We start from the raw sequence: 10,042 nt of genomic DNA, 5'->3' as shown, positions 1-10,042 counted from the left end.
GACCAATTTAACATCAATATGAAGGTCAACAAATCAGTCAAAACAAATTCCAAGTGCTTGAGGAAGATTAAGAGATCTCAAAAGAAGATCAAGCAATGGAAGGAAGTCCTGCGGACAAGGAATCTGAAGAAAACCGAGAAAACACACACGACATCGATTATTAGAAGGAGGCCATAATGAGTGATGCAGAACTGGAGATGGATCAGGAAATGACCCAGAATGAGATGGACCTAGAGGATCATGAACTACAAGAAATTCTTGATAAAGAAAACCTAGATATGGAAGGGTTTTTGATACAAGGAACCATGAGAGGAGTAGATTCGTTACCACAAGAAGAACTCAATAAAATACAACAGTTGTTTCTATGGAAATCATAGGTTGGCTGCTAAAATACCTGGAGTCAGTGAGATGAACATCATTGTTCATTGGGGTGAGCGCAGTGGATACCATAGTTCCTTAATTAATGGAGAGCCTCTCTTCTTTTCTGGGATCCAGGTTTAGGCAAGAAAGTTGAGCAGGCATGGAAGGAATCCTTGTTTTACCAGAAACCAGAATCTTTACATTTTTTGGCCTCAGAGAGTAAAACCGCTTCCTTGGCGGTTTTTGGATGCTCACACCGCTCCTAAGTGGGAAATGGTTTTAGCGATTTTGCAGCGATCCCATCCAACATCCTACACGTGGCAGAGAGAGTGTTTGGAAAACCGCCCTCCATCGCACACTAACATCTGGTCAGCTTGTTCGGCGCTATATTATGCTCTACCATTGGATCTCTCTGTGTGGATCAATGGTCAAGATTGTTCCTGCAGCTTAGAGGGGCGGCCCATTAAAATTTGATCGTTTTTGCTGTGCGATATCATTTGAGGCTATTGGTTTAGACACCATAATGGATGGTTCAGATCAAAGGGACTCTCCTAGGGACTGAGTTGCGGGAGATCTCGCGGGCTACCGATGGCGAGTGGCAATTTTGGGTGATTTTGAATTCAAGTCTGGATTCACTGTTATCTTCCGTGCATTTTGAGCCTTGAGGTTGGAATCGGTGGATTTCAGGAGATTCACATGCGCGAAGTTTATTCCACCATTCAGACCCGAAATATGTTTAGTATGGTTTCTATTTCTTCATCGGGTCTGTTTTTGGAATCTAAGAATATGCCTTTTTTGGCTTTGATTAGCATCTCATCCGTCAGATCTTTGCAAATAGATCGGGCGGTTTAGTCTTTTGTTTGTATTTTGAATGTCTCGCAGTTAAGTTTGTGGGCCAGTGGCCCAGATGTTGAGATTTTAGCTTGGTACCCAAGCCCTGAGTGGATAGTTGACTCTATTTCCCTCAGGTCTCTTTGGGTAGTTGTATTATATGTAATTTGTTTCTTTGTTTCTAATGAATAGAAGGTACGACTCTTGCTTCAGCAAAAAAAAAGAATTTAAGTTAGTCGTCCCCATAATATCATTGCTCACCCTAGCTTACATACTTAATATTAAACAATGAACCATCTTAACATAAACTAATGCACCCCGCATCTTTACTTTATTAGAAGCATGAGTTAGAGGCTTATTTAGCCTAATAACACCCCTCTTTTCTAATTAAGTAGATTATGGAGAGTCCTTTACCAGATCTCAAGGTATGTGGTTAAAGATGATAATCAGTCATTGAGAAAGGTAACTTTTAAGTGTAAAAGCATAGGTTGAGGCTTCTCAAGTCTAATAATACCCCTTGTTTATTACATAAGTAGATTGGAGAGGTCTTCACCGTGAAATGTCATGGTATTGAAACTTGAGAATGAATTGTTCAAAAAGTAATATTAAGTTTAAGCTATTGTGAAACAATATATAAATTATTGTAGATATTCACCGAAAATAATTTATTATAGCCTACATTGTCATTTTTGAATTTTTATTATTTAATTTATTTTTTTAATTTTAATTTTTCTTATTATTTTATTATTCAAATATTTAAAAATAATTTAAATAAAAAATAAGTAAATGGAAATATTAATTATATGATTTAATAAAAGATGTAATTTAGAAAATATGATATCAGAGAAATCTAATTAAAAGGCAGACTTATATTCTATAATCTTTTATTTAATTATGAAACTATACATACAAAAAAAGCGAGTATTTATTACAGAGTTTTTTTTTACAATGTATCCTAAATGGTTCTTAAATGTTATGCTCTTAAATCTAACTCTTAAATGCTCTACTCTACCACGAGACAATACAATGCTAGAAAGATGGAAACCCCTCTTTCTAGTGACCTGGTGTTTAACATAGCTTGATAATGATTTCAGATTAGGGTTTTCACATGTCTCAACACTTCGTTAGTGTTAAATACATATAAATATGGAAATCCATAAAAGGAAAAAAATGTAAATGAATATAAAAATCATATAATTTTATACAAGATATAACTCAGGGGATATCATATCAGAGAAAACCTAATTAGAAGGTGAGGCTTATACTCTACTCTTTTTTATTTAATTATGGAAATACAAATACAAAGAAAGGGGTATTGACATCACGTTGCCTATGACATTGTTGTCTATATGGTTGTTGCAAATTATCTTTCTCCTTTGTTTTGATCTCAAATCCCACTCCTAGATGTTGTGCTCAACTATGTTTTAATACAATCCTAAAAATATGGAACCCTTTCTCTTCCTAGTGACGTAGTGTTTAACATAGCTTGGAAACTATTTAAGGTTTAGGGTTTTCACATTTTTCAAGCCACTATTAGTGTTAAGGTTCTGGACCTTTTAGGATCTTCTTGAATGTCCACACGTGACTAACTCCACATATCTAAGTAATGGCGTTGATGCAGCATCCACTTGGTACCACCGTGTGAACAATTTAGCTGAACTTGTGGGCGGCATATCTTCTGCATATGAAATTTGATTAAGGTGATTTTCACATTGTTTGAAAGCTAGAATTGGTGTGTAAAATGACATCAAGAGGCAGAGAGCTATGCTCACAAAGTTTTCACTCATTTCATATCCCAAAATAACTTTAGAGGGCTTTAAATTCTAAATCTCAAAATTAAGACATATCATAAAATATGTCACAAAAGATAATTCCTCCAGTTTTTCTACCCAAAAAATATCAAAATAAATAACAAATTATTCAATACTTCATTTTAAATCAGTTAAAAGGATGTTTCATTTCAATTTTTATTTGTAGAATTTATTTTAATGTATATTCAGGTGAAACAAGAATTGGAATGTTTTGTGTAGTGTTGTCTTGTTATTCTTAATATGAAAAAGTAAAGTATTTATGTATTCTTAAAATGGAATGTGTGTCACTTTTGTGGTGAGGAGGGGAATATGTATAAAAAGGAATTAGATACATAAAGCAAAATGAAAAATAAAGTGTTACTTTCCCTTTAAGTTAAGTTATGTGATCAATCAAACAAGGAAAATATTTTAGTTTTTTTGCGTATGATAAAAGGTCCTATGAAGACCTATTCATCCTTTCCACTCTACAAGTAACTCGACCTTGCGGAGATATCTTTTATGACGGGTACTGGGGCTATGTCCCGAAAGAACTGGTGACGCTTCCAGCAGCCAAAAAATGACGGGTACTGAGGATATGTCCCGAAAGAACTGGTGACGCTTCCAGCAACCAAAAAATGACAGGTACTGGGGCTACATCCCGAAATAACTGGTGACACTTCCAGCAGCGAAAAGAATCAACTAATGTATTGAATGAGCCTTTAGTGCTTCCCACACGTCCACCTATAGGGAAAGATGCCCTAAAGTCTGGCCAATAAGATACCTTCGTCTCATGAAGGCAGTCGAGTCTTTAGCTTCTTGGTAATCGGTTATCAGTACCGAGCACTATACAGGTTGGGTAGCCCCATATAGTACCACACGCATTGAGCCTAAGCTGGACCCCCTCTGAATCGAGTCTCTGTGCTGCCTGGGTTGTCTTTTCCCTGGACTGATTGAAGGATTTGAAGCACCCTAAAAGACAACTTCTATGTTTCAAAATGTAACATGACCATGGCAGCTTATTGGATGCCTACCCCCAACAGTCCTAACCTAAACTATAAATTATTTTGTGGCCCATGTGGGGAAATTTAGTTTGTTCAAGTTATCATTGCTTTTAGGTGTCTTCCTTCACTTATGGTGTGAAAAATTAAGCTTAAATAAACTAAGTACAAAAGGTTTTTACACTTGATTCCCTTTGTTCAAAGTTTAGAGTAGCTTAGTGTGTGTAGTGAAATGTGTGTGTAAGTGACAGAGTGAACATACAAATTTTGTAGCCATGTGGATATGCGATGATCCTTTTAAAATTCATCTACTTACACTAAATTATGTGTGTTCCTTACCTGCAAATAAAATAATGTGTGGTTGATGGGCCACTTACTTCCTTCCTATTACACTATGTGAGCCAAAAAAGGGAGAGGGAAAACTGAGTGCTTTCAGAAATATTTTAGATGCAAGCCCAGGATCGTCTAAAAGATGCAAGGGAAGTATGGGCTACTCCCTTTCTTTAATAACACCAGTTCTTAGTCCCAATGCTAATGAAGTGAAAATGCTTTGGTTAGTAAAAAATATGAGTGGATTATGGGCCACTTACTCCTTTGCTAATTAAGCTATGTGACTTGGGTAAAATAGCAAAACAAACTGAAACAATGTGTGGATTATGGCCACTTACTTTTCCCCTTAATTAAGCTATGTGTGAAATGTAAAAATTTTAACGTAAATGCTAAGTAATTGCCCTACTAATACTGATTATTAAAACAATCTAAACTATCTTGAAAAAAATTATAGAGGTGAAGGCAATTCACTAAAGGTTGCCAGTCACCCACGAAAGAAAAATTACAATGATTGTTTTTGTTCTCTGTAAACCGTGGGGTTAGGCTCTGCACAAGCAAGCAAACCGTGTGTCAATCTGCAAGAAAATGATAAGTGTTAAGCCAAATTATAGATATTAAGAGTGAGAATGATTATAAGCAATATGCATTATCAATGTTCTAAATTTAAACTTATATGATTAAAGAACAACGTATTTTATAAATGATACTATACTATAAATAATTTAACTAAAATTTACAATCTCACTAAAACAAATTAGTATTGAAGAACTAAAGGAAAAATTTATACCTTTATCATAAATTCAGTTAAATTAAATGACATCCTAAGCAATAACACAAGGCCCTGTGCAAGGAAATTAAAGTAGAGTATAAAGAAATATCAAAGTACTTTGTAAAATAAATGTAGAGATAAAAAATTATACTAATTATATGTTATTAGTCAATCCAAAATGCATTATGTAATATTTTTTCTCAAAACTTTGGAAATGAGTGGATATTTATGGTAGGAATGTAGCTCGAATACAAAAGAGGAATAATCAAGAAACCAAGTCTACTAGAACCATTGTCCATACCAAGTGAGTGTTCGGAAGAGGCCATAATGGATTTTATTACAATGATACCAAAGTATGAAGGAACAAATTTCATTATGGTTTTGGTGTTTTGACTTACAAAGTATGTCCACTTTTATAGAAAAGAAGCATCAAAATGGTTTTTGAAGAACAATCTGCAAAGGAAGAAAATCGTTGTCAAAGTAGAAACCCACCATGAAAAGCGCTGCAAACATGATGAGCAGGAGACAACCTTTAGAATAGTCTCATTCACCCCTTACTGCTCACTCAAATTTATTATGACACAAACCCGTAACACAGAAATGTCAAACGTAAGGGAAAAAGGAAAAAACTTAATGGTATGATGTCAATATATCCAAAAAATTGATATATATATATATATATATATATATATATATATATATATATATATCTGATAACTATCTTCGTCAATAAGAGAAAATTGGATAAAGTCGCTGTATAAGATGACTCATCAATAGTATAATGATATATCTTATATATCATTAAATCAATAAATCAGAACAAGATCCAATAAGACCCGTGGATAGTTGGTTCACTCATATTAATTTTGAAGCAGAAAATATTCAAATAAAAGAATTATATTTTTTGAGGCCTAGTTTAAAGAGATAATTATTTAGTATGACCCATGATGAAATTGTAATGTTCCATCATTTATATTATATATTTAAATATGATATAGGTTTAATACATTAAAATTTTTATGATATATTCCATTAAATAAATTCATTAATTTAAAATTATAATTATCTCAATTTCACACACTAAATTAAAAAATCTTTAAAAGCAAAAAAAATGATTAAATATATATAAAAAAAATAAAAAAAAAATTAATGCATCAAAAAAATTATGATGCATTCCATTAAATAAACTTAACAACTTAAAATTATAATTATCTCAGTTTCACACACTGAATTAAAAAATCTTAAAAAAACAAAAAAAATTAACAGCATTAAACTACACTTCATGTTAAAATTTATAATGAATTATATAAATATCATTAAACTCATCATAGAATTTAGGTAAAGAATTAAAAAATTAAAAGAAGAAACAACTCGTAAAATTTAATAATTTTAATAATTACCTTTTTAATTTTGGACAATCTCTTACAATATTTAACGAAGGAGGAATTGCACACTATGAATCCTTAGTATCCTATCCATGTTGGAGAGGGAAAACAAAAATTTGTTCAAATTTCTAGCACTGTTCTATTGATTGCTCCTACTGATGGGGATGAAAAAAAATGAGTCTAATCCTATATCCATTATAATTCTATGTATAGTATTCAAAATTGTCAATGTAAGAAGTGTATGTATGAATTTGGGGTTATACTTTGAAAAACTAAAGGCACTGTTGTTTGTCTTGTAAACTTCACTTGATTTGTCTGTAGATCTTCCAGTGTACCATCCACCATAGTTGTAGACTTTTAGTGCCAATAGTAACCCAAAAATGTCTTTGCGCCAACCACACTAGGGAAATAAGGTGGTTCAAAATATATCTGACGCAGGGCATCACAAGCACCTAGATATGATGGACCCTTCATTTCAATGCTACCCGTGGTTGTTACTACCAGCTGTTGATATGAGAAGAAAAACCTTTTCACTGTGGCTTCTATTGCCTGGAACGCCAACAGAATATGTATTGTTGCAACATGATAAGCACCTGAAGTGATATGTGAGGGAAGTCCATGTGAATGAAACAAATGCATAAGTGCCTCTTAGAGCCTTGGTCCACCCTTTGGATCAGCCTCAACACCCACGACTTTGGGCACCACATGCCTTAGTTCCTTGCATGCATTTGTAAGGTCTCTAACGGGGGCAGACTGAAGGAAATATGCGCCTACAAGCGTACTAGTGCTGTTAATTGCTAACTGGTGTTTAAAGCAAAGGAAATCATTTGGGTCCATCACTAGAAGCAAATTCACAATTTCTGTGAGCATATTCCATATCCTTTCAACCATCCAACAGTCTACGGATGCTCCTACGAAATCCCCAGAGTCTATTCTTCGATATATTGTGTGCAACAATTCTTGGCCTACAATTACCCAGGCCTCAAAGATCTGGAGGACATTGCAAAGTTTGGCATCTTCTGGACTATGGAACTGTTTATGTTGTTTTAAAGAGTGCAAATATCTTGGCTTGCAGATTCTATCATATTCAAGAATAGGCTTACCTGACATATTTGGTTCCCCTAGACCTAAAGTGAAGGGATTCCTCTGCATATGGCCTTCAATGGCAAGCCATATTTTAGAAACCATAGCTTCAACTCTTTTCCATGTACCCAAACGAGGAAGTAAGCTCTATTCACTTGTTCTGCTAACCACAGGTAAAGCACCAGGTCTCTGCCATACCTCATGGGAAACTTTTGTAGCAAGAACACCACTACTTACTGACAACTGAATAGTGGGAACCTACTTGTCATCTTCACAAATCATTTAAATCAACTCAATCTGGGAACTAATTAAGGATTCAAGCCTTCTCTTCCATTCTTCTTTGTCATTGTAAGTCCTTGTGTCACAGAGGACAGACGAAACAAACCGAAAAGTAATCTCCAATGACTATAAGGCAGCCTTTACCAACCCCTCTCTAGACCAACCAGGCCATTCCTTGAATTTCCACATGTCACTGAGCTCGGGGAGATGCACATACTGCTCGTAACCCACACACTCCATGGGGGAGGGCTCTATGGACTCTTCAACAAAGGCAAAATAGGATGCCATTTATTTACAGGGCATATTTTTTCCCTGCAAGCAAAACAAGGAGAGTAAAGACACCAATGCTCTCCATATACCATAATCTAAAAAGGACAACATAATAATAGAATAAACACTAAAATCCATTTTAAACACTAAAATTTTAAAAACTGGAATAGAATAAAATGTTCTTAAATCTTTCTATTATTTAAAAATGTATATATAATAATTGAAGGGTGGGAATTTCTAATCAGCCAGAATCCCAACCGGATAACAGAGGTTCATTCATTCAAATTGTCACTAAAACCCAAGATTATTACCAGCATTACCTCCAATCACTTAGAAAAAATTTAAACCAAAGTTAATCTCATCCAAAAAATAAATTACCATCTTCTTACTCAAACAAATATTTAGGATTCGTCTGATCGTTAACAGTAATCTTAGCCTTCAGGCCTTCATGCTCAAGTTGTATTTGAGGTTACACTTATCGTATATTTTGAATACGAAATTAGAATTATTAATCACTTTTTATTTAATGTTATAACTTCTTAATAATATTTAATTATTTGGTCTTTTGGTGAAGACAAGAGAAACAGGGCGGAGCAGCCATGTCTAAGAGAGGTCATGGAGGTGGCGCAGGGAACAAGTTCAGGATGTCACTAGGTCTACCAGTGGCAGCCACGGTGAACTGTGCAGATAACACAGGAGCCAAGAAATTGTACATAATTTCTATGAAGGGAATCAAGGGTCGTCTCAACAAACTTCCTGCGGCCTATGTGGGGGATATGGTCATGGCCACTGTCAAGAAGGGAAAGCCTGACCTAAGAAAGAAGGTTATGCCTGCTATCATTGTTCACTAGCGGAAGCCCTGGCACCGAAAGGATGGCATTTATATGTATTTTGAAGATAATGCGAGTGTCATAGTAAATCCAAAGGGAGAAACGAAAGGTTCTGCTATCATAGGGCCCATTGGGAAAGAGTGTGCTGATTTGTGGCCTAGAATTGCCAGTGCAACAAACGCTATTGTGTAATTAGTGAGATTGTGCAATATGCTTAGTAGTTGGTTTGGTAACATATTTTAGGGGATTTTGATCAATCTAGAAATTTTAGAGCTACTCAATTTATGGGAAATTTTTGGTTGCGTTTTGAGTTAAAAAAAAAATATATATATATATATATATATATATATATATATATATATATATATTTAATTATTTGTTAACTGTGATTCTTGGAGGGGCAAAAGGTGATCTAATGACCTCTTTACTAGAAAGAGAAATCTGGAAAATGAACAATGGCCATGGCTAATTGAAGGAAAAAGCACACGTCCTTTGCTGTGAACAGGACCAGTGATTCTTTAAAGCATAGTTACCAAGTTCGAATTCGAATTCGATACGATACGATAAAAATTTGGAAGAAAAAAAATCAATTCGGGAAAAATTCGGCACTATACATCTTATATATATATATATATATATATATATACTTTTCTTTCATTTTCTTCCCATTTATTTTGAAATTTAAATAAATTTAATCAATATAATATACAAAACTCAAAAATATATCCGTATTTAGTTTCCAATTTTATTTTAAAATCCTTTATTGAAAATGAGATTAACTCAGACAAATTACAAAAAAGCACACATAAAAATCAGACACAAAACATGGGCGGAAAAAGGCTTCAGCCTCAGGTATTCTCTCTCACATTTTCATTCATTAAAATAATTGAATATAATGTTACAAATAAATAGATGAGAGATAGTGTTCTCAAGATAGTGCGTGCTATCTTAGACACTTTTGGTTGAGATAATTTCTCCTTTGCTGGAGATAATTTCTCACCAGACACACACCAATATAGGAGTTACCTAAACTAACTCCTATCTTAGAGGAACAATCCAAGAGTTAGGCACAAATTCCTAACTTGTAATATTTAATTTATTTATTTATTTTTGGATT

General features: G+C 34.1%; 1 pseudogene; it reads left to right on the top strand.

Moving 5' to 3' along the window:
- Positions 1 to 8,682: 8,682 nt before the first annotated feature.
- On the top strand, positions 8,683 to 9,152 carry LOC149151701 (large ribosomal subunit protein uL14 pseudogene; annotated as a pseudogene).
- Positions 9,153 to 10,042: the final 890 nt, after the last annotated feature.

The sequence above is a fragment of the Pinus tabuliformis genome, chromosome 9 (genome assembly GCF_031772625.1).
Source record: "Pinus tabuliformis cultivar Carrire ecotype Pingquan chromosome 9, CPIR1, whole genome shotgun sequence".
Taxonomy (NCBI): Eukaryota; Viridiplantae; Streptophyta; class Pinopsida; order Pinales; family Pinaceae; genus Pinus; species Pinus tabuliformis.
The sequence above is the reverse complement of the archived record's forward strand: the minus strand, read 5'-3'. Positions and strand labels throughout refer to the sequence as shown.